Source organism: Aphelocoma coerulescens, chromosome 2, assembly GCF_041296385.1.
Source record: "Aphelocoma coerulescens isolate FSJ_1873_10779 chromosome 2, UR_Acoe_1.0, whole genome shotgun sequence".
Classification (NCBI taxonomy): Eukaryota; Metazoa; Chordata; class Aves; order Passeriformes; family Corvidae; genus Aphelocoma; species Aphelocoma coerulescens.
This window is the reverse complement of record NC_091015.1, coordinates 99,335,191-99,355,971: the sequence shown is the minus strand read 5'-3', so window position 1 is coordinate 99,355,971 and position 20,781 is coordinate 99,335,191. Positions and strand designations below refer to the sequence as shown.

At 42.0% G+C, this 20,781-nt stretch overlaps 1 long non-coding RNA gene across 2 annotated transcripts in view; it reads right to left on the bottom strand.

Moving 5' to 3' along the window:
- Positions 1-20,781, bottom strand: part of LOC138104868 (uncharacterized) — a 73,319-nt gene that overhangs the window by 20,040 nt on the left and 32,498 nt on the right. Inside the window, exon 1 of one of the 2 annotated variants that reach the window (XR_011148316.1) lies at positions 11,993-12,207. The exons of the other annotated variant lie outside the window; for it this stretch is intronic. This is a non-coding gene — a long non-coding RNA (uncharacterized lncRNA). Of the gene's footprint in view, positions 1-11,992; positions 12,208-20,781 lie in introns of those variants that run through there. 2 annotated transcript variants of the gene reach the window in all.

Sequence of the window (20,781 nt, the reverse complement as noted above, 5' to 3'; positions counted from 1 at the left end):
TTTCATCTGCACATCGACAGGGGATTTATGGCTGCTTCTGCATGGCTTACTGGCTGTACCAGCTCTGCTTTCCCACTCAGTGTCTTCTTCTGCTTGACCGTGGATGGCAAGAGAAGCCAGTCAGCAAGCCCTTTCCCTTTTCAGCTGTTTCCCAGCAAAAGAAGCATTACACGTCACACTGCCAGACAACACACCACAGAGATTCTCCCACATATTGCTTCTTTCTTTTTTCACGTCAAGAGCTAAAGAGGTGGGTGGCAGATTTCCAATGGAGGAGGGGGGAAATTATGCTGAGCACTGCTATTGTGACCTCTCTGTCTTTTACACTTGAGCGGGAAGGGGCCCTGCAGTGAGGCACTAAAACCAACAGCCTATCCACAAAGCCCCCAGCTAATAAGTCATTAAAAAATAAAATTTAAAAAAAAAAGAAAAAGAATTGCAATCTGCCAAGAGAGGAGAGAGGGCTTTAAAAGGATATACCTTTATAGCCATAAATCGCTAAAGAAGAATAATTACAGGATGATGTACAAAGGGTCAATGCAATAAAAGGAGTGAAAGAGACACCTGAGTTTCCTTGAAGTCACCAGGGAGGCAGCTGTGCTCAGTGTGCTTGCTGCACATACATGTAGCTGGATAATTGCTTGGTTAGGAACTGAAATAGCAGCATGTGGGCATCATCCAAAGGACCAAGTAGACACACAGAAAAAAAAAATCACCAGTCCAGCCCTGGGCAAAGTTTCGCTGCATGCAGAGTAGATCAACAATTTATTTCTGAAATTTACCCTTTGTAAAGCATAAATAAGCAGGGAGGATCAACGTGTACCCCAGCAATGTACATACCCTCTGACTCATACTGTGTTTGGCTCTATCTAATGAGAGCAGCCCCAGAAACGAGACTACAGACCTGCAGGAGCTCTGTGCTCTCACGTTGCTTTTTTTAAACATGCAGCTTGATTAATCTGATGATTAACTTAATTAAGTAAAGCTCACCACCTTATCAGGCTCTTCTAGGTTTTAACACCACGCCAGGTACTCTGAGACCATTCATTAGGCCTTACAATGTGCCTCTCAGCTACCTAAATATGTGCTAATTGCATTTCACAGAAGGGTTCAGACAAAGGCAGAACAGTTAAACCCAAAATTTTGGACGACTGGCCTTAGAAGTTGTGTAGGGACCCAAGGGAAATTCTGGGTCAGGAGAATGAATTCCACAGCACCCGTGGGACCGTGGGAGTTGGACAAAGGAGGACAAGGTGACCAGAAATGACTTCTCACATGAAACACCTATTTGTGCCAAGCTTTTGGTGCACTCCCAAGGCTCTTGGGGCTGGGGCTGGCTGCCGAGGAAGCACATCCACCCTGCCCTGCAGCTGGGAGGCCCCAGGGAGCGAAGGGCCCTGGGATACTGTGATAATAAGGATCTTTTGGATCGTTTCTGATCCAGTTTAAGGTCCTGCTTTCCTCTTATTAAAAAAAGGAGAGCTCACACCCATCAGCATGTGTCAGCTCTGGCAGGGGGCCCAGGGTGCAAAGCCCCATGGAAACCTTATGTGCAAACACATCCCCTGTCACCTGCCTGCAATGAGGAAACCAAGTGACAACAGGCCTGTGCCTCTCCAGCACACCAATATGTTGGTGGCAGTGCAACATGGAGCCCAGGGCAGGGGTGCACGCGTGTGAACACTGGAGACTGGGGGGAACTGTCTCTTGTTCTTACGTGATGAAGAAGGGAGTTTGTACTGGTGTCCTGCAGTCACATATACTGCAGCAAAAGAAACCTAAAAGAACTGGACAAGGTCACCAAAAAAGAAAAACAAATCTGGAGGGTTTTCAAGGCATCCTGCGTTGAATCCATGTCCCAGTTACAGTCTTCCTTACTGTCTGCACATTCCTTACCTCCATTTTTCTTTCCCTACAAAAGACAAATGTAATGTTTATTGTTACAAGGAGTGCAGTGCCATAATCAGGTTAAGAAAACAATTGACTGAATGCTGATGTATATTACTGAAAACTTAATTCTAAAAAGCTTCATTTGCTCATTGGGGACACTTGTCTTGTTTACAATGTCACTTCTGTTACAAGTGTTTTTAAGGACAGATACTTCTGGGAGAGAGGAGCTTGACAGTCTTATGAATTTGGCATGCAAAATTGCCAGGCAGATTCAGCCTTTGTTCCCCTCCCTATTGGTGCTAATTAAAAGAATGTGCATTGGCCTTGTTTGAAGAAAGAAAGAGAAAGAAACAAGAAAAAGAGAAACACGGAGAGAGGAAGGAGGATGGGTGGAAACGTGGACCTAGAGCAGCATGAGGAGGTAGCAGCAGAGGTCAGAAGAGCTGTTTGTACATCACTAGTACACTGTCTCTGTTAGCATTACTCCAGTTCTGCATCTGTCTTGAAAATACTTTCCTTGGTGCTGCTTAATTACTGCAGTTGCTGAAGTTTCAGAGACAAATGCATCTCCCAATAACCCTATCTTCATCTTTCCTCAACATTTTCAAAAATGCACCACCTCCCACCCCAGCCAAACCAGTCATATTAACCTTTTTCCAGTTTACTTCAGAGCTTCCTCAGGAATTTTTATACCTATTTACATGAATCAAAGTGGTTGGTTTCAAAGCTGATTTTTCCCATATGCTGCTGCTTTGGAGGTAACCTCAGGAGCTGGTTAGGATTTTCCCTATCACATACTAGAACTGAATCCATGTTTTAAGGACACATTTCTCTCATCTTCATGTTCATATTTACCTAATTTTAAACAAGAAAACATTTCTTCTGAAAAAAAAAAAAAAAGAAATTTGTGTTAGCCCCAACCTCCCCAAATTTGTCCTAGAGGAACAGCTACATGCACTCTGACACAGGAGGTCAGCAGCCAATAATTGTGGAAGTGAAAGTTTCTCTTCACTGCTAACCTGGAGAGGTCTTGGGCACACATGGATTTGCAGCTTTAAGGAGACTCTTAAATCTTAGCCATTTTTGAGGGACTTTAGATGATCTTCATTTCAATATCTTTGCCCTCAAATCAAATCACGTGTGTTGAGCAGAGCTCTTCATGGTGTGCTGACCCTTTTTCTAAACCTGGAGCCTTTGGCATGTGAGGCGTCATTCAGCCAACATTCAACAACATAGCAGAAGTAAATGTGCCCTCTCTAAAACAAGAAGAACCCATTTTATTGGCAAATCACCAGCAGCAAGAGATTAAGGCTGCAAATAATGAAAGCATGACAAAAGCGTGTGTTTTCCCCCCTTGATCCCTTTACTGTGCTTCTTGGTATAAAGAACTATAACCTGCCTCCTTCCAGCATTATCCTTATTTACAGAAGAGCTAGAGTTCTCCCCTGAGTTTTGAGAGGCTGACTTTGCAGTAAAGAGCCACAGGGGTTGAGGAAGACCTCTCCTGGCTCACTGGGGAAGTCAGGAGGAGAAGTCTGCATAAACCCATGTGGCTCAGGGTGGTGTGCCAGCAAGCTGGAGTTGAGAACTACATGCTGAGGTAGTTCTGTAAACAATCCTGTAAAGCAAAACAGAACAGGAGCAGAGCTGGAGTCACTTTGTTGAAAGAAGTGTAAGTGGAAATATTTGCCAAGCAGTGCAGGACTGCCAAACCCACAAGTGATTTGAGACTACCTCCCACTTCAGGGCTTGGAAAATGTATTCTATGTTAAGAGCTACACATGCTCCTAAGAGCCCATAGTTTAGCCTAAAAGTCAGTCTGATTAATTCATAGGCAGTCTAGGTGGGAGCAACAGAATAGAGATGGGGGAAAAAAGAAACTAATTAAGGCAAAATACACTTGGGAGTTCTGTGGTGGTGGAGATACTGGGTGCTATTAACAGCCAGTGGGATTGATGCTGGAGCACCTTTAGAAAAGTCAGCAGATAATAAGAAACAGCATTAAGAACAAATTGAGGTGGATAAAATTTACTGCTGTCTCCACTGAGACTGTAAATGGAAAACTTGGAGGGAGCTGGTGAAAATACTAAAAGAGGCCAAACAAACAAATTCCACTAGAACCAGCAGAGTGGTTTTAAATCATGTCCTTTAATAATCTACCATTCGCATTACCATAACATGTCATTGCATTATTCAGGTCTGCAAACAATTGTTGAGTTCCCAACTTCTGCTGCTGGAAAAAATGATGACCTGGGGGAAGGAATTTTTGTAGTAAATACCTCAGCATGAATAATAAGATGAGGTTATTTAAGTGACAGCTCCTTGAAAAATTAGCCTAACTTCCTAATAACTGTACTAGCTTAAAGAAATCTAATTTTATCTCTGCCTCCCACACAGTAAATCTCCCTATCACATTCTTTCCTTGCTTCATTGCTATTTCTTTGCTTAATAATCACCTACTTAAAAGATCAGGGATAATATTAATAATGGGAAAAATAGATACACAGAAAAACAATATTTTCTGTGTTTTCAGAGATACCCAGCATGACTGTCATTAAACCAAAACCAAGGCTTGAGGAGGGAGCACAGAATCCTAGGCAGGCTGCAGTGGAACCGGGCAAGGACTCTGGCTAACTTAGTGTTGAGCAGACAACATTAGTCAGCGTTGCAATGCTGGAATACTTAACAACGGGAGAGGCTCTCCCCTTCAGCATTTTCCTCCTATAAACTAATTAAGCTGTAATATTATGAGCACTTCTTTTGAGGCTAGGCTTTCCTCTTAGCATGACTCTTGGCAGGCTGGGCAAAGCTGGGTTATCGCTGTGATGAAAAAACTGGCACTACATTTTGCCTCAGTCTCCTTTATTATTTTTTTCAAAGTTCTATACAAAGCCACTCACATGCCCAATGGCTCAATCTCACTTCCAATTAAGTCAATGATAAAACTCACATTGACTTAAATGGGAGCAGGTTTGCATCCCAAAGGCTAACAGTCAAGGCTTTTAACAGTCAGACTACTAATGGGGAAAGTAGAAAGAGTTAGAAAATGTCACCATCTTCTCTTTTCTTAGGAGCAGTAATTCAAAGTGAATAGAGTAGGCCTGTTCAATTCGAAATTATTTTCAGGGAAAAGAAATACGTAGTGAGTCTATTTATAATGCGGTGATTCAGCTCTTCTTATAATACGTGTGGATGGTTCTGTTGCAGAGAAGAAGGCAGCGCATAAGAATTATTGACTCTCCCTTTACATAGTTTGCAAGGACTTTCTTAGCCCTTACTATATTCAGCCCTTACTATATCACCTAGCCTGTGCACTGGTAATAAAAGGTTTTGGCCAATTAACTTGGTTATATTTGAATCCACTGCTGAAAAAAGAGCAAAAGACCTGGAGCGCCCCAGATGCTTCCTCAGCACTGGCCTCTGCTATGGACAGAGACCATATGAGGCCATGAAAAAAGAGAATTCTGTTCTTCTTTTTACAACATTGGCAAAATTAAGCAAAAGGAAGAGATTAGATTAACAATGGCAGCATTAATGTTAATTTTTCTTGCGTGAACGAACATACTTTTGGAGGAGGAGGGGTAATCCATAAGCAAAAAAGCCTTTGAAGACAGCTTGGCAGAGATGCCCAGCATTTAAATTTCCCATGAACTTTTCAAAAGCAGATAATTCCACTCAACCTCCCCATCCTCAGTGTGACACAGAGGGTGCAGGCACCCACACAGAAGTGCAGCCCTCTGGGCGCAGTGGTTTAGGTGGTGATACCAATTTATCATCCTTTCTCCCCTCTCCCCTACCCCACAGCAGCAGAGGAAGAGGGATACAGGTTGAAGAGTGACTAAGCAGCAGTCCCCAGCACACAGGGGCTTCTGCTGGCAGGGAGTGACAAGGGAGGACATTGCCACCACCGACTGGGCCTTGAAATCTGCTCCCTTGCAGGTCAGTGTGCTGCATTGAGTCAGTCCCTGGTGGAGACTCAGCTCGATTCCAGCATGCATGCAGCTGGAGAGCTGCCATGGGAACCCTGCAGCTCCCTGCCTGGCACTGCCCCAGTACACACAAGGGAGGCCTTCTGCAGAGGATGACACCACGGAAAGGTTGGAACCTTCTGCCAGCTGGATTTGGTGTATCTTTAGGATGCCCATGACAGCCACAGCTGTAACTGCACTGGAGTTGTAACTCCACTGTGTGTGGGAACAGGGAAGCCTGGCCTGCCCTGCCACAGTGTTGAAAGTATTTTCTCGCTAGTCTGGGTATTGTTTGCTCATCAGCTGGTGGATGCATTCCACCTGTAGTTATGTCGTTCATCTCAGTGCCTTTTCTACTCCTTGCTTTTCTTGCTAGCAGAGTAGAAGGAAATGTGTTTGCCTTTTGCAATATTTATTAAAAAATTCAAACAGAAAATGCTGGACTGTAGCATTGCCTCAGTAACCTGGTGTGATACACCCATGCCAGGGGAGAGATGTAGAGAACGGCTTTTGTGAATGACATTCAGGTTCAGCTTGCAGGTTTGCAACTCTTCTGAAAAACTGAAATGGCTCCTGCAGCAAAGACTGTGAGCAAAGTTTCATGTCCCATTACTTTAAAGGGAAGGCAGGTGGCTCAGCAGAATTTGATGGAGTTGCTCTGGAGGAACACAAGGGAAACAGGTGTCTCTAACATTGGCTCCCAAACATTTGCACCTCTTCTCTCCTCAGCCCATGAGTACACCTGCACACACCCACACATGCTCTGTTTTTGTCTCCTTTTCTGCACCACTCTCCGTTCCAAACCTTTTTTCATTGTCATGGCTTCAAAATTCAAAATAGTCCCAGCCTCCTTCTGCAAATAAAGCAGAGATTATGGCTTTGCATTTCTGTGTGGAGTGCTGAGGGCCAATGGCATTCCAAACATCCATAAAGCTGAACTAGTAGGTCAGTACAAGTACACACTGCAAAATCCCCTGGAAGAGGAGGCAGTGCAGTCCTACAGGATGTGAGTCTGGATCACCTTTATCTCTCTCTCCCTCAGCCCCTGACTCTTTCTCCCTCCCTCCCAGCCCCCTTAGAGCAGAATGTCTGATGCTGGCAGCCTTTGCCCACTCACATGCTGCCCTTATGGGATACCCTAATCCCAGTCTGATTCCCTCCTGCTCCAGCTACACCACATAACCAAGAGACCTCCTCTGGGTCCGTATAGCTCAGAGGTCTTCCCAGCACAGTGATGGTGAGGAAAACGTACCAATGGCACTGCATAGAAAATCCCACTGATCTCTCTTCCGCTGCTGGCTCCACCTCATCTTTGGAGAGCAGAAACAAGGGAGAAAAGTGCAGTAGGGCCAGACTGGAACCTGTGCTTGAGGTGAGAGCACCCAGCAATTGGCGCAGCCTGGTATCATGTGCATGAAGATCAGCAGTGCTGCCAGCATCATTGTGTCAGCCAGGAGCAGGATGCAGGAGGGTTCAGGACAGGGCTTGTACTGCCACAGAAGCCACTCAACCTTTAAAGAAGTAGACAACTTTGAAAAATGTCCTCTCACAGCTAACTGGCTTTGCAGGACAGTGTGAAGAGGGAAAAAAAACCCTTCTCATTGTCCTGCTGCCACAGGCACCGATCACTCACCTCATCACTCCCACTGGGATTCTGTGTCGACCCTCTGTCGGATTTACAGGATTGCTCTGCCAGATCCTGCCTTGCTCCCTTCCTTTGCCCACAGGGAGGAGGCATGTCCCCACAAGTGGCCTACCTTGCCCAGCCTGGCCCTAATCAAGGAGCATTGTGGGGACCCACATGATTGCCATGCCTCTTTGGTGAGGCTTAGTTTACAGGGACAATCTCTTTTCTGACTACTGCAAGTTCACTCAAGACTCTTAATGGATGTTTCCCCTGAATCATGACTACTGATAAACATTCTTCATTAAAGTACTAAATTAATCTCCGCTGAATACATGCGATGCAGCCTACAGCCCACCTCAATCTCCATTAGCTGCACTGTTCTTGCAGCCAAGAGAAATAAGATTTATTTTAGTCAGTAAAGTGAACAAACACCACCTGTGATCTACTCAGGAAGCTGACCTGAGCTAGAAGGTGACATTTTTACTGTTCCTTTTTGACTATAACCACTAATGGTGCATGGATTATTATGTTTCCAGCAAAGCTGCCTTTTCAGTTGAAAATGGGGTTTTTGTCAATTAAATACTCAGTGAATCAAGGACATGTAGACTATACATATGATAATTCAATTTAAAAATACTGAAAGAAGCTTTAAAGAATGGCACTGTATATGACAGATAAGTTTTTTTTGTGGTTTGAGTGAATTGCCACCTTTGTTCTCATGCTGTATACAGTGATCACAGACTGATTTAGCCTGCAAATATAAACAGCTCCTTTGCTTTCCAGGAAACTCACTGGCTAAAGTAACATATAGTGCCACTGTTTTACGGATCAACAGGCTAAGTCAGTTCCTTATCCCATCAGTATGGAGCTCTGACAATCACTAAATTCCATGCTTTGAAAACAGATGGAGAAACTTTCAGTGAACTGCATGGGACTTTCAAAGCGCAAGTAGAGCTCAAATGAGGACAAGGGTGGCTCTTTATTACATCACTTTTTCACAGTAAATGCAACCCCTGGAAAGTTCTAAGCCCGTAAGAGTGCAGGCCTTTTCCATATATGTTGCAAAGCGGTTTTCTGCCAGCAAAGTCAAACAGTATGTGTCAAGGAGACAATGCCTTCCCAGTTTGTCCTTCAAGATGTACTGTGCTGTATTTCCTGCACATGGATGACAGTTAAAGATACAGTCAAGAATTATGTACTAGAGCTTGCATTCTGCTATGTCCTCTGTCCTGGGACTGTCTGAGGATGTCTGAGCCTTAATAGAGCTTAATGACTTTAGTGCTCATTAAATCAGAGAGGGCTGAGAGTATTCAGAGAAGGGGGAGGAGGAGAACAGGAAGCAGAGAAGAGATGAAATCACAAAAGGTTCAGGCATGGATAGGATAGCATAAACATTTAGGTTTTATGTCCCACACTCGGTTTCCTTCTCTCTCGCTGCCTGAGAACACTGGATGAAATCAGAGCCCATGGGGAGAACTGGGATGATTGTGTCGACTTGTGCTGATCTGTGCAAGAAGTCAGACCAGATGGGAATCACATGCAGTGATTCAGAACCCAAAGGATGGATAAACCTCATGAGAGAGAAAAGGAGAAAATGATGGATAAAACTCATGGGAGAGGAGAGGAGAGGAGAGGAGAGGAGAGGAGAGGAGAGGAGAGGAGAGGAGAGGAGAGGAGAGGAGAGGAGAGGAGAGGAGAGGAGAGGAGAGGAGAGGAGAGGAGAGGAGAGGAGAGGAGAGGAGAGGAGAGGAGAGGAGAGGAGAGGAGAGGAGAGGAGAGGAGAGGAGAGGAGAGGAGAGGAGAGGAGAGGAGAGGAGAGGAGAGGAGAGGAGAGGAGAGGAGAGGAGAGGAGAGGAGAGGAGAGGAGAGGAGAGGAGAGGAGAGGAGAGGAGAGGAGAGGAGAGGAGAGGAGAGGCTTTTGGGGATACTTTAGGTCTGTTCAGGACTGAGCTTTGCTTCATTATTTGAAGCAAATCTTGTGAAGCTGATCAATTATAGACAGTAAGACTAATGCTGTAGTGATTATTACTGTCAAAGGCACCTAACTCCTTCAGATTCCCTGGAAAATCCCTGTACTGCTGCATGTTGCACTGATGGAACTGAGTACAGGCTCTGACTAGTATGGGAAGAAATAGCTCCCACCATTTTCATGCTTCATCCATGGTTTCAATAGCAGATTTGGCAACATCTAAAAGCTTCCTTAGCCCTATACCTATTATCAGTTACGTTATGTTACAGTGCTGCATTTTAATTGCTGGGTTTTCTGAGACAGAGGGAGCTGAATCTAAATATATCTCAAGCGCCAGCAGTGATATTTAGCACAGCTACTGTAATTAAGCATTCAGCCATTGCCAACAAATAAAACTTCTCACTTGAGAAAATAGGTTCTCTGAAAAACACCTGAATGTTTGACAAAATTTCTTTTTCTGATATTTTAAGATCATTAGGAGACCTCAGCTTTCTTGATTGGCAGGGCGTGCATCTAAACTGCCAAGAAATTACCCGTTTTCGATCACAGCTCTTTTCCTTTTCTGAATGCAGACACTGACAGCTCTAACAAAGATGCTCAGCTAGGAAGCTTTTTCTCCAGTAAGAGAAATGAAATATTCCTGAGTTAAAACCACTAATTACAGTTTATAATAACAATACTTCCTGGGGGAAAAAAATTAAACTATACTTAACTGCTGGGGTTTTTTCTTTAAACTAGGGGTTTGGCTACAGTCTGATGGCTAGCTACTTGCAAAACTCTACTGAACTGGTACAGTCTAGCCAATAGATTCCAGAGCAAAAAACTACACCTCTCCCACAGCATAGGCATATTTTTCTGTCAAACCATTTGCTTTGTAATTCAAGTGCAAAACTTAATGTATGCAATAGGAAGCAAAGTATTTGAATAAAGATCACTGAAAAAACCCTGAAGTACATCTACATCCTTCATTTTGAGTATTTTAGGAAGCTCTTGGAATTTTTGCAAGCCCATATGGGATATTTTAGAAAGGGAAAAATCACTAGGTAATAGTAAACTTTGCAATTACAGAAATTTATACCCAGAGCTCTGTTCTTCTATCCAAGTGCATGAGTTCCTGTTTTCTCCTGAAGTGTTGAAACCTCCAAGGCCTTCCACTGGGATGGGAAATTTTATCTCACTCCCTTTCCCCTCAGAAGACATCCGAACACGATTTGCATTCGAGAATACTGAGAGATGGAGCTCCTCTATCAAAATTTTTCAGATTATCAGGTTTTATCCTTCAGGACTGAAAAAAGCGTTGGAGGAGGAGACATGCACACACAGAGATGCAAGAACTGGGCTTTTCAACCCAGTGGGAATAAATGAGGTAATAGATGGCATTGGACTATTGGTCTCTCATGGGTTATTTTGCTATTTCATTCTGCTGACTTGCAGCAAAGCTCAGGAGATCAAACAGAAGAGTATAAATGGCATTGAAAAGTCAGCCAGTGACCCAGGAGGCCACTTTCTTAATGAAAGCACCTTCTTTCATTTAAATGATAACTACACAAACTGTGCAGGAAACATCGAGCCTGATCACAGAAGTGAAGGTGAGAATATTTATTTACATTTCTTAAAAGTACCTTTTTATTTTTCCCCTGGGAAATAGTAATCGCAAATAGACTACAAAAATAGAGTATTTGTCTGGAAAGGCAATCTTCAAAAACTCTGTCTTGTGATGACCCAAGGTTTAGCTCCTGTTATTCTTAATCCCTTGATCAGAACTCTGTTTTGTGTGTGTTGCCACTGAAATCAATCAATAGAGAATGGGGCAAAATCTGTTGAGATCAAAGATGGTCTGGAAACATATTCTAAATTATTCAGCTCTTACACCAAAATCTAAACATGTCTATTGACAGATGAGGAGACATGTCTTTGTAGCTTCCTAAAAGATGTCAAAATGGAAGGACTGGAACATGAATATTTTTAATCACCCTTATTATGTTATTTTAATAACTCAAAATATAAGTCCATAATCCTCTTCTGAGTATTTCAGTATTTCAGTATATTTTTAATCCATATATTTAAAACATTATATCCCAGTGTATCCCATATAATGCAGCATTTCAAAGGAACATTTCAGTTGAGTACACCTTATTGGATGGGACAAAAAGGCATGCAATATTTTAAACAAGTGGAAAAGTTAATCCAAAACAAAGAAATTGTGTTGCAGCTCCTACCCAAGATGAGGCACACCCTGAAGTCAGCTGCTGAAAAAAGTGAAAAATTTGTCCCAGTGAGAAACAAAAAATTCAGTGCTAATCATAGGCATTCCCTCTGCTTAAAACATTGAGGATACTTGTTCTATTTCTATGGATAGCTCATACCTACAACTGCTGAAGTACAGATACAAAACAGTTGAGTTTCAGAAGGACAGATCATGAGATAATTGCAAACTGCTTTGTGTTTAATTCAGCGATCCTAGTCAAATTTGCAGAAAAAAAAAAAAAATAAAAGTAGCAGTGCCAGTGGCATTGCAAGTACAGTAACTTTTACTACCTGATTCAGAACTTTGAATCTGCATTCAAGAGCAGGCAGAAATCTGACATCTCCTCTGGATCTAGGAAAAAGCTTCAAAGGCTAATGCCAACGGTCACATTCCTGAGTCTGCTTCTTTAGATGTTCATTGAAGTCCCATGCCTGTACCCGTCTCTCACTTTGTCTTTACATCTCTTTCACGTTGGTTTCTTCTATTTATCTCAGAGTCTGTTGAAAAGATGTGCCCCTCTGGCTGCAACACAAGACACGAGGGTTCAGAAAAGCTCCCATGTCCTGTGTTGTAGCCGGAGGTCTCACAATAGTTTAGAGTAAACCCTCTGGTGTGCAGGTTCCTTTCGCAGGCAAAGCTCTTTCCCTGCACTTTTGAATTCAACCTATGTGTCAATCTGCGAAAGAGAAGTGAAGAATGGAAATCAGGTGCAGAGATAACACTGTGTGCTATTGGTACTGTCAACACAGCAAATGGAAAAAGCACCCGAGTAGCTGCCGACCTGGGGCAGAAAAGCCAAGTTCTGACCTGGAATCTAAAGCTGCCATTCAGCTGACCTCAGCAAAGACACGCCAGCTCACAGCAGTTGGAATCAGCCCTACTGACTTTCCAGCATGATCCCCAGATCCTGATGCCTGAAAGCATTTCTTTGGCAACTTTGCCAGCACCTGTTCTTTCAACAGTAGATAAAGCTAAGCAAATACTTAGCAGCTAATCATGTAAAAACAAATGCTGCCTTTTGTTTCTTGTTTGAAAATTGCCCTTACATGGATCACAACATTTCCAAATTTGTTCTGCAGAATTATTTATGAATGCCTTCATAATTAATAATTCCAGGTCTGCAGATCACTCATGAGGAGTTGTGAACATTTGCAAATCACACTGCATTTCTTAATTATATAAGCCATGTAAAACTTTTTCCTGATGAGGTTAGTTGTCTAATTAACTAACTGGCACTGTGGATATGCAGCTCAAGAAATCACTTTTTGTGAACATCCAAACTTATGAATTTAAAAGGGGCATTATTAAGAGCAGTTTCTGCTAATAAAGCTCTGTATCAAATATCCACAGAAAACAACCCCTTGAAATGGTTCAAAGAGTTAAACTGAAATCCACTTGTGAATCCAAGAGGATATTCACAGGACAGCATGTTTTTTTACTGTTTGCTCAACTCAAGTAATAAATTAATGCTAACGAAAATAATTCAGAGCTGTTGTTGAATTTCTTATGAGCACAGTATTTACTTCTATGCGTTCTTTTCCCTGTGGACTTACATTTCCTTCCCAACTGAAATGGTTTGAGAAACAGAGCTGGAAAATCCCTTCATGTATTTATATATATATGTGTCAAGTCAGTACAATATATTGCTATGCATTATAATAAAGATCAGCACTTTGAAGCCAGGTACACAAGACAAGATTATTGCTATCTCTGTTCAAAAAATCTTTGGTAGATTTATTGGTTTTTTTGCCTCTGAGTCCCCACATATTACTTTTATACTGCCGCTACTTTGTTTGGTACTTTTGCTTCTCCAAACACACTCAAAGAAGCAGGCGAGGAAATGAAGTGTACTTAGCTGCTATTTTCGTGAGGATGACTGACTGAATGCCTGTTCAGGCACTCTGTTGATAAGTACTCACATTAACAGAATTTAGCAAATTACATAACCTGTTTGCTCTAAAATGTCAGACTTCTGTTCAAAAGATTTTAATTTTTTTAAGCTTTCCTATCTACTTCAAATAAAAGTCACAGCTTGTTCATTTCCAGATTTATCTCGCTTGGAATAAAGTACAGTTCAACTGGTCAGACCTCAGATTAGGCAAAGGACAAAGCTATGAATTAAAAGGTCTTTCCCTATGAGGACATCAAAAGGAATGCCATCATTATTTTTGACAGTAACGTGGCTCTTAAGGTTGCCTAATGATGAGTGCAACAACAGCTTTTAGCTATTAGTCTGCCACTTGAAGAATCCCCAAATATTTTTATGTGTGTATTCTAAGATTTTTGCTACGAGTTACATAGTTTATCTAGAAATTAGTTATTTCCAGCCACCTGCCTTTCATATCTCAGCTGCATAGTAAAAAAATACCCAACCACTTTTATATTCAGTGTGAAAAAAAAATCATGCTAACCAAGCTCCATCTGTCTTACCAATTCCCTAAACTGTGCCTATATAGGCACTAAAAGGAAATCAAAACACAGAGTACTAGGAACTTGGGACCCGGAATTAATCTGCTTTTTACAGAAAAATTATGTTCAGATAAAACTAAATGATTCACTCCATCCATTTCTACAGCAAGGAAATTCAAGGTTAGAGCTGAAATTACATCCTTAAAGATTTGCTGATGCCCTGTGGAAAAAGCATGAAAATAATTTGAGTTAGACAAGATTCTGCTTAATTATTCTGCACTTGCTCCTTTTGTGTCTCCTCGTTTTTGTTCACTGGAGGCATTTCTGAGAGAAGTCAGTCTGAGCCCACAAGGCTCTGTGGAAGGGTCTCATTGTCTGCTCTGTGCGACACCTCAGATAGTAAGCAGGATGTATTAGCACAGCAACCTGCTGCATACAGAGCATCCTTTTACCTGTTTTATACCACCAACAAGGATAAGTTGATTTATGGATAAATAGAAAACCTGCTCATTACTCAGGATTCATTTCCCTAGTCTGACAGTGCCATCATCTTTCACTCCACAGCTATAAACTTTGAGTCATGATGAATCCTGATGGAATGTAGGCAGAGATTTGCAAATCACCTCTTGCCTCGTGTTTCACTCCCCTCATCCCCAGTGTGAGTGGAAGTTGGAAGCTGCAGTGAATGATCATTGAAGTCTGGCCTCTCAGCTAAGCTGGCCGGTGTAGTCCTCACAGTGAGTCATTCAAGAACAATCACTGGCAGATATCATTAGCCAGACAGTCATTACTTCTGCGGTTTGCATAAGGAGCAAGAACACAATGCTTTCCTATGACATCAGAGGTGTCCAAGGGGTTCTTTCTCCGGGATGAGAAGATGCCATTCCAGACCTGGTCATCAAATCAAACCTCTAAACTAGAGGTCTGAGAGGAATTCTGACTTCCACCACCAAGCCCACACATAAAATTCAGTGGTGTGGCTGGACCCAAAATGAGAAGAGAATTATTTTCCAGTTTCAGAAACACATTACAGGAATATTGAAGCCACAGAATATGAATTTGAACTCAAGCCAGGGTGATTTTTCCTCATCTTCAAGCCATTAAACGTAAACTAGCGCTTTCCTTTGGATCTGGATACTGTCTTCTCTGCCCATTACTATCATTAGTTAAGGGAGAAATTTCTTGCCACTGTTGGAATCAATTTTTTTCCCAGCTTGCAAGCTTTGTAACAATTTTTGAGTTTGTGACAAATACCCTTTAGTTCTAATTAAATTTCACATCTCTTCCACACCAGTTCACCCCTTTCTTTGGGGAGCACAGTTTTGCTGGGTGGGGCACACTAAAAATTTCAGTCATTTTATAGAAAAATAGATGTGAGTTCCAATTTACCTAACCACTGTGAATTAATTTGCTGTTTAAAGTGACACTGTACTAATTACAGTCCACACATTAATGTAGCTGCAGGCTGTAATCATTTCTCTTTGAATGAACAGTACACGCTTCCAGCAAAGTCCTCAAGAACTGTTTTGGAATTCAAGAAAGCAATAATCAATTGTATTATGCTGCTACTTCAATAGAAAGAAAAGAACTGGCTAACTTTGTTTTTAAGTTGATCAATCTCTATTTATTAGTAGTAAAACAGTTTTGACAAACTCTGCCCTTGCATGGACACAAACCATTGTGGTACTCAATAGAGACACATCACCTCAGGCAGAATTTGGCCCTCAGTGACCTTAAGTGCTCCATGAGCCTCATCTTCTTCTGGTCTGTATCCACAGGGGGTTTTCCCTCACTCCAGACTCCAAAGTCTATAACCACATAGCTTGGGACAAGGCCTCTGTGGGTCATGTAGCAGTTCTGCTTTGACATGGTCATACAGAAGCATTTATCAGTGATGACTGTTAAACTTTAACTAGCATAATTTGAGAGAGAAAAAGAAAGGAATTTACTTTTGAGCATGGAAAGCTTTATATGATATTTTCTGAATTAAAGACCTCGATTTAAAATAATCTTGTAAATTGAAAATCTATATCTGATGCAGCTGAAGAGGGACTTCTAAACCTAACTGTCTTAAATATAGATTTTAAATCAATGTGAGTAGTTTTGGAGCATTACCGTTCAAGGATTTTGTGCCAGTGCTGTTAAAGTATTATTAATTCATGCTCTTATCTTTTTCATTTCATAAAGTGTACCAGGTTTTTTTTTCTCTAAGTCTATTAATGTAGGAACTATAATCCATCTTTTTCTATTTCGCCTTGGTATTGTCTCCCCAGATCAAAGTTAGATTATAACACAGAGTGAATTTCATAAATTATTTCAAATTATTTTAGAGAAAAAAAAGGAGAAAAAAAGGCAGGTTAAAGTCAGAAACACATCACATATCCCACAATTTACCAAGAAGCAGCCAAGGCTGCTTGAGATAATCTGCTAAAACTCAGCAATAAAAAGTTTGTTTAACTTCTAAAGATGGCAGGTGTCATAAAAAAAAAGAGGCTGATGCAAAAATAAAGCCTCCAGAGTCTGGCAGTTCTGTTTGGATGTCAATAAAAGATAATGTAACCTGTCAAATTTGCAAGCATGTTGTACCCAACCATCGTATTCTACCTTCACCACTCAAGCATTACTTTCCAAGAAACATCCGCATCTGCCTGATTATCCTGAAGCAATTCTGATGAAGAGAGCAGGTTGCAAATTAAAAGTGTCTTCCTCTTACTAGTTTTCTCTATCTCCCCCCTCCCCACTTTTTAATCCTTCATTTTTTACAGTTCAGCTAATTTTTTTCTTGAAAGGTTAAGGAGTTAGCAATTATTTCAATGGCTCTTGCAGCTTTAGGCTAAGTGTCTCATCTGGCCTTTATTTTAAGGAGCTTCACTTCGTTCTTCATACTCAGTGTCTCTCACTGATCATTGAGATTACTCCAGAGCTGTGTAACTTGGAGCAACTGTGCCTGTTCCTAGCAGAACATACAAACCATGGTATGGAGATGGCCCGCAGATGCCATGGATGAGTTGTCATGCTTCACACTCCATTGAGCTGGGGTTGCACCACCAGACAAAAGTCTAAAGGCTAGTTCTTGTTTTATGCTGATTTAGACATAGTCTCTCTTGGGAAATATTTTTCTATCCCTATATCCACCAGGAATTGTCCAAACATTTTAATTTGTCTTCTAATAGTCAGCATTCACTTTCTTTTACCATCAGTTCATACATTGTGACTTTGCAAAGTTTTGGAGGTTGCTTAACTTTTTCCATTATATATGTTCAGTTCTGGAAGGAGGCCCAAAAAAGCACACAATCTCAACAAATTGAGCATTTATTTTGAGGCTTCTGCTGCCAGTCCTCATCACTGAACTGAGAAAGCTTATATCATATCCCCATCATATCACCTCATCTTGTTATGCTTGATAGATTCAATCACCCTGGCCACTGTGTTTCTGGAGAATCTGTCCAAATTCTGCATCAATCTCCAAGGAAAAGCTCTGTTGCTTGTTTTCCAGCTGTACAGCAAACATGCATAAAATGTATGAATCAACAAAGATCACAGCTATTTCAGGAGCTCAGAAGGATGGAGCACTGGGTCAAGGTGAAAATGTTTGTGCCATGATTCTCTGGCATCAGTTCTTAGCAACAAGCCCCTGTGTAAGCATTCGTTCCTTAGGCAGAGCTAGTTTATGACATGAGGTGGCTGCAGTTCATTATCTAGAAGCTTGGGTAGCACAGACAAAACCCATCTCCACAGACAAAACCAAAACTGAGTCAGGTATTAATTCCTAAAAGTGTGTTTTTCCTAAATCAAGGAAAAGAGAGTGGAATCTGGCCCAGCACTTCCCCTCAGCACAGAAAACAACCCACTTTCACCACAGAACTGGCATCAGTTTGGGAGAAAGGCCATTGGCACAAGTTCTGTCCTGTCAGGCAGTGTTGTCCTCTCACTGCCTGCACAACCATGCTCTCCTTGCTGGATGGCCACTGGCACGTGCCTGCACATCCTGCAGCAGGGATGCTGCAGCTTGCACAGCTCGGGCTCCTTTGCCTCCCTGTTCTTGCGCAGTAGGATGCACAAGGAGACTCTCTTTGTTATTATGACAGGCCATAATTTTTTCCCACTTTTTATTCAGCTGGGAGTTGAGCTGTCCTTTTCCCATAGAAATGTGCTTGTGTAACAGCATTCGTGTCCTGCTGGTGTGCACTTAACACCATCTTTTCACTGCTTTTTGGGTACCAATTTACAAAGCAGAGTTAGGCAGTTATTAAACCGACCTAATTAATTAAATGAAACAGCACTAAGGGCAGGCATGTGGCTATACACATGGACTGATATACAAGTTTCATCTAGTGGTACCCTTCACAGATACAGTGATCCTCAGACCAGTGTCTGCACGGCTGGAGACAATGCCACTGAATGTTGCTTCCTGAAGAACTGAGCAGCTATTGCAGGTATTTTACATCTGGGAGCCCTGCCACCCCCTAGCTTATCTACAGTTACATGGAAAGTGTGGGCCAGAATTAACAGTGAAAATAAGATTTTAAAGGTGGAACTGAACAGGCATCTGCTGATGTATGTAAAAATCCTTGGCAGGTTTAGAGCTGGTGTCCAGAGGGCACCAGAAAATAGGGGCGGACACAGCGTGACTGGTGTGTCACACTGACACAGAAACGAGACTGCCAGATACCGTCAGGCACGTGCAGCACTTGCCATGTAGCTCCTCCCGGCCAGCCTATGGAAAGCCTGTAACTTCAGCTTTGCAGAAACTGATTTCTATATTTACTGTTAAGCTGCTGTCTGTGTTGTCTGTGGTATGTAACTGAAATATGCCAAAGAATGGAGCTGATGATGGATTTAGAGATGCTCTAAATTTGCCAGTCTGTAGGTGGTTTTGTCCACTGTTACTTCCTTCCAGTACTAAGAACTGACTATTGCTTCCAGAATTAAACACTCTATGTGAAAAAAAAAATTCCCACAGCACAACTGACAGAAACTGAAAATGAAATAATAATAATGTACAGTCCATTTGCTGTCTAATGTATGTGTGGGATTGAATAGTACTTTGCAATAAATTCCCTTCTTGCTGAATTACTCTAACTTCAAACTGAATTAAAGTACTTAGTTGTCACTACATCATTGAATTTTGATAGCTGGATGCATTCCAAAAGTTGGGACTGCAGTTGCTTTTCTTGCAGAAATTCACAAATAAGGGGAAAAGAGAAGATTTATTAAAAAAAAAAAAAAAAGAAAAAAGAAAAAAGAAAAAAGAAAAAAAAACATTCCATTTTCTAAGCTCTGCTTCATTCACCAGTCTGGAAAGTACAATTAGGATGTGAAGCATGTGGTGGAAACACCCCACCCCGGTGGGGGTCTGCTGAGGATGTGTTCCCAGTCTCTTTCCCTGCAGTGGTACAGCTACAGCTCTGCCTGAAGCTGTGTGTTTAGTCATGCACCAATCGATACACTCAAAAACAACATCCCCACTGGTACTTTTGCAAAACCATGTGGATACCAGCTACTACCCTCTGTGCAACAGAGCACCATTAGCTGGTGTCCCTCTGTCTTCCATTAGTACCAGCTATGCTGAATTGTGTGGGAACACACCAAATTATGAAGCATAAAAAATTATACTAAATTATTGCACTACACAAATGTTGTATGTAGAATCCTACCTCCAGGGCACTTGTTAGCACTAGCTTAGTTGCTGCTTAGGCAGCTTAGGCTGTAGCTGTGACTGTACTGAGTCATGCACACAGGCACAGCCATTTACTAAAGCATCCACACTACAGTATTTGCTTTTTAATGAGTCCCACTGTACCATGTTGGTGAAGGAGCAAAGTCAGTAAGAAACTGTACTTGCCATGTCTGGTGTCTATCTGCACAGCACAGACCTCCTGCTCTTGTTGCATCTGCTTGGTAGTGAAGGTGGTAGGAAGATAGAGCCTGATGAAACCGGCTGCCAGGGAACCATCCTGCTGTGTTCTCTGTGTCTTCAATTACTCTTTAATTCAGGGAAGATTTTGTGCAGAGTCCTTCTGACTCTGAACAAGCATATGTATGTCCATTCCAGTTCTTCAGAACATGAAAGAACATAAAAGACTATGTTAGCACACTGTCCACAGATGCCCTTCTGTTACCCAGCCCCCACAGAGAACAAATGCTTTCACTTAAGGAAGGAATAACATGCAAGGCATTTTTTGAAGTTCAGACTATTGAAGTACATTTTTTGAGCACTTCATATACTTCAATGACTATTCTTGCAGCTAACTGCAAAAGAAAAAGGACAGAAGCACAAAAATAGTAAGTAACTAGTCTGAGGTCACACAAAACGTGGCTACAGTGTCTGGCAAGGGTAGGATCAAAGCTTAAATATTCTCAAAACTAAACATGTCTGCTGTACAGGGGTGAGCCTGAAAGCACACTAGCTGGTCGAGCTGAGGAACACCCTCCAGAGCATGTGGCCTCGCAAGAGCAGCACATCAGTGCACAGCTTTCACAGCCTGCTCACACACATCATCCACTGCCTGTCTCCACGGCAGCCGCCTCAAGGATGTGAGGAGGAGGCAAAGCACATCACCCTTGCACCTACTCTGAAGACAACCCCTTCAAAAGGTTCTACACATATCCAAGACACTGGACTTGAATACTATTTAATGCTTTCCCCACTTCTCCAGGGGCAAAGGTG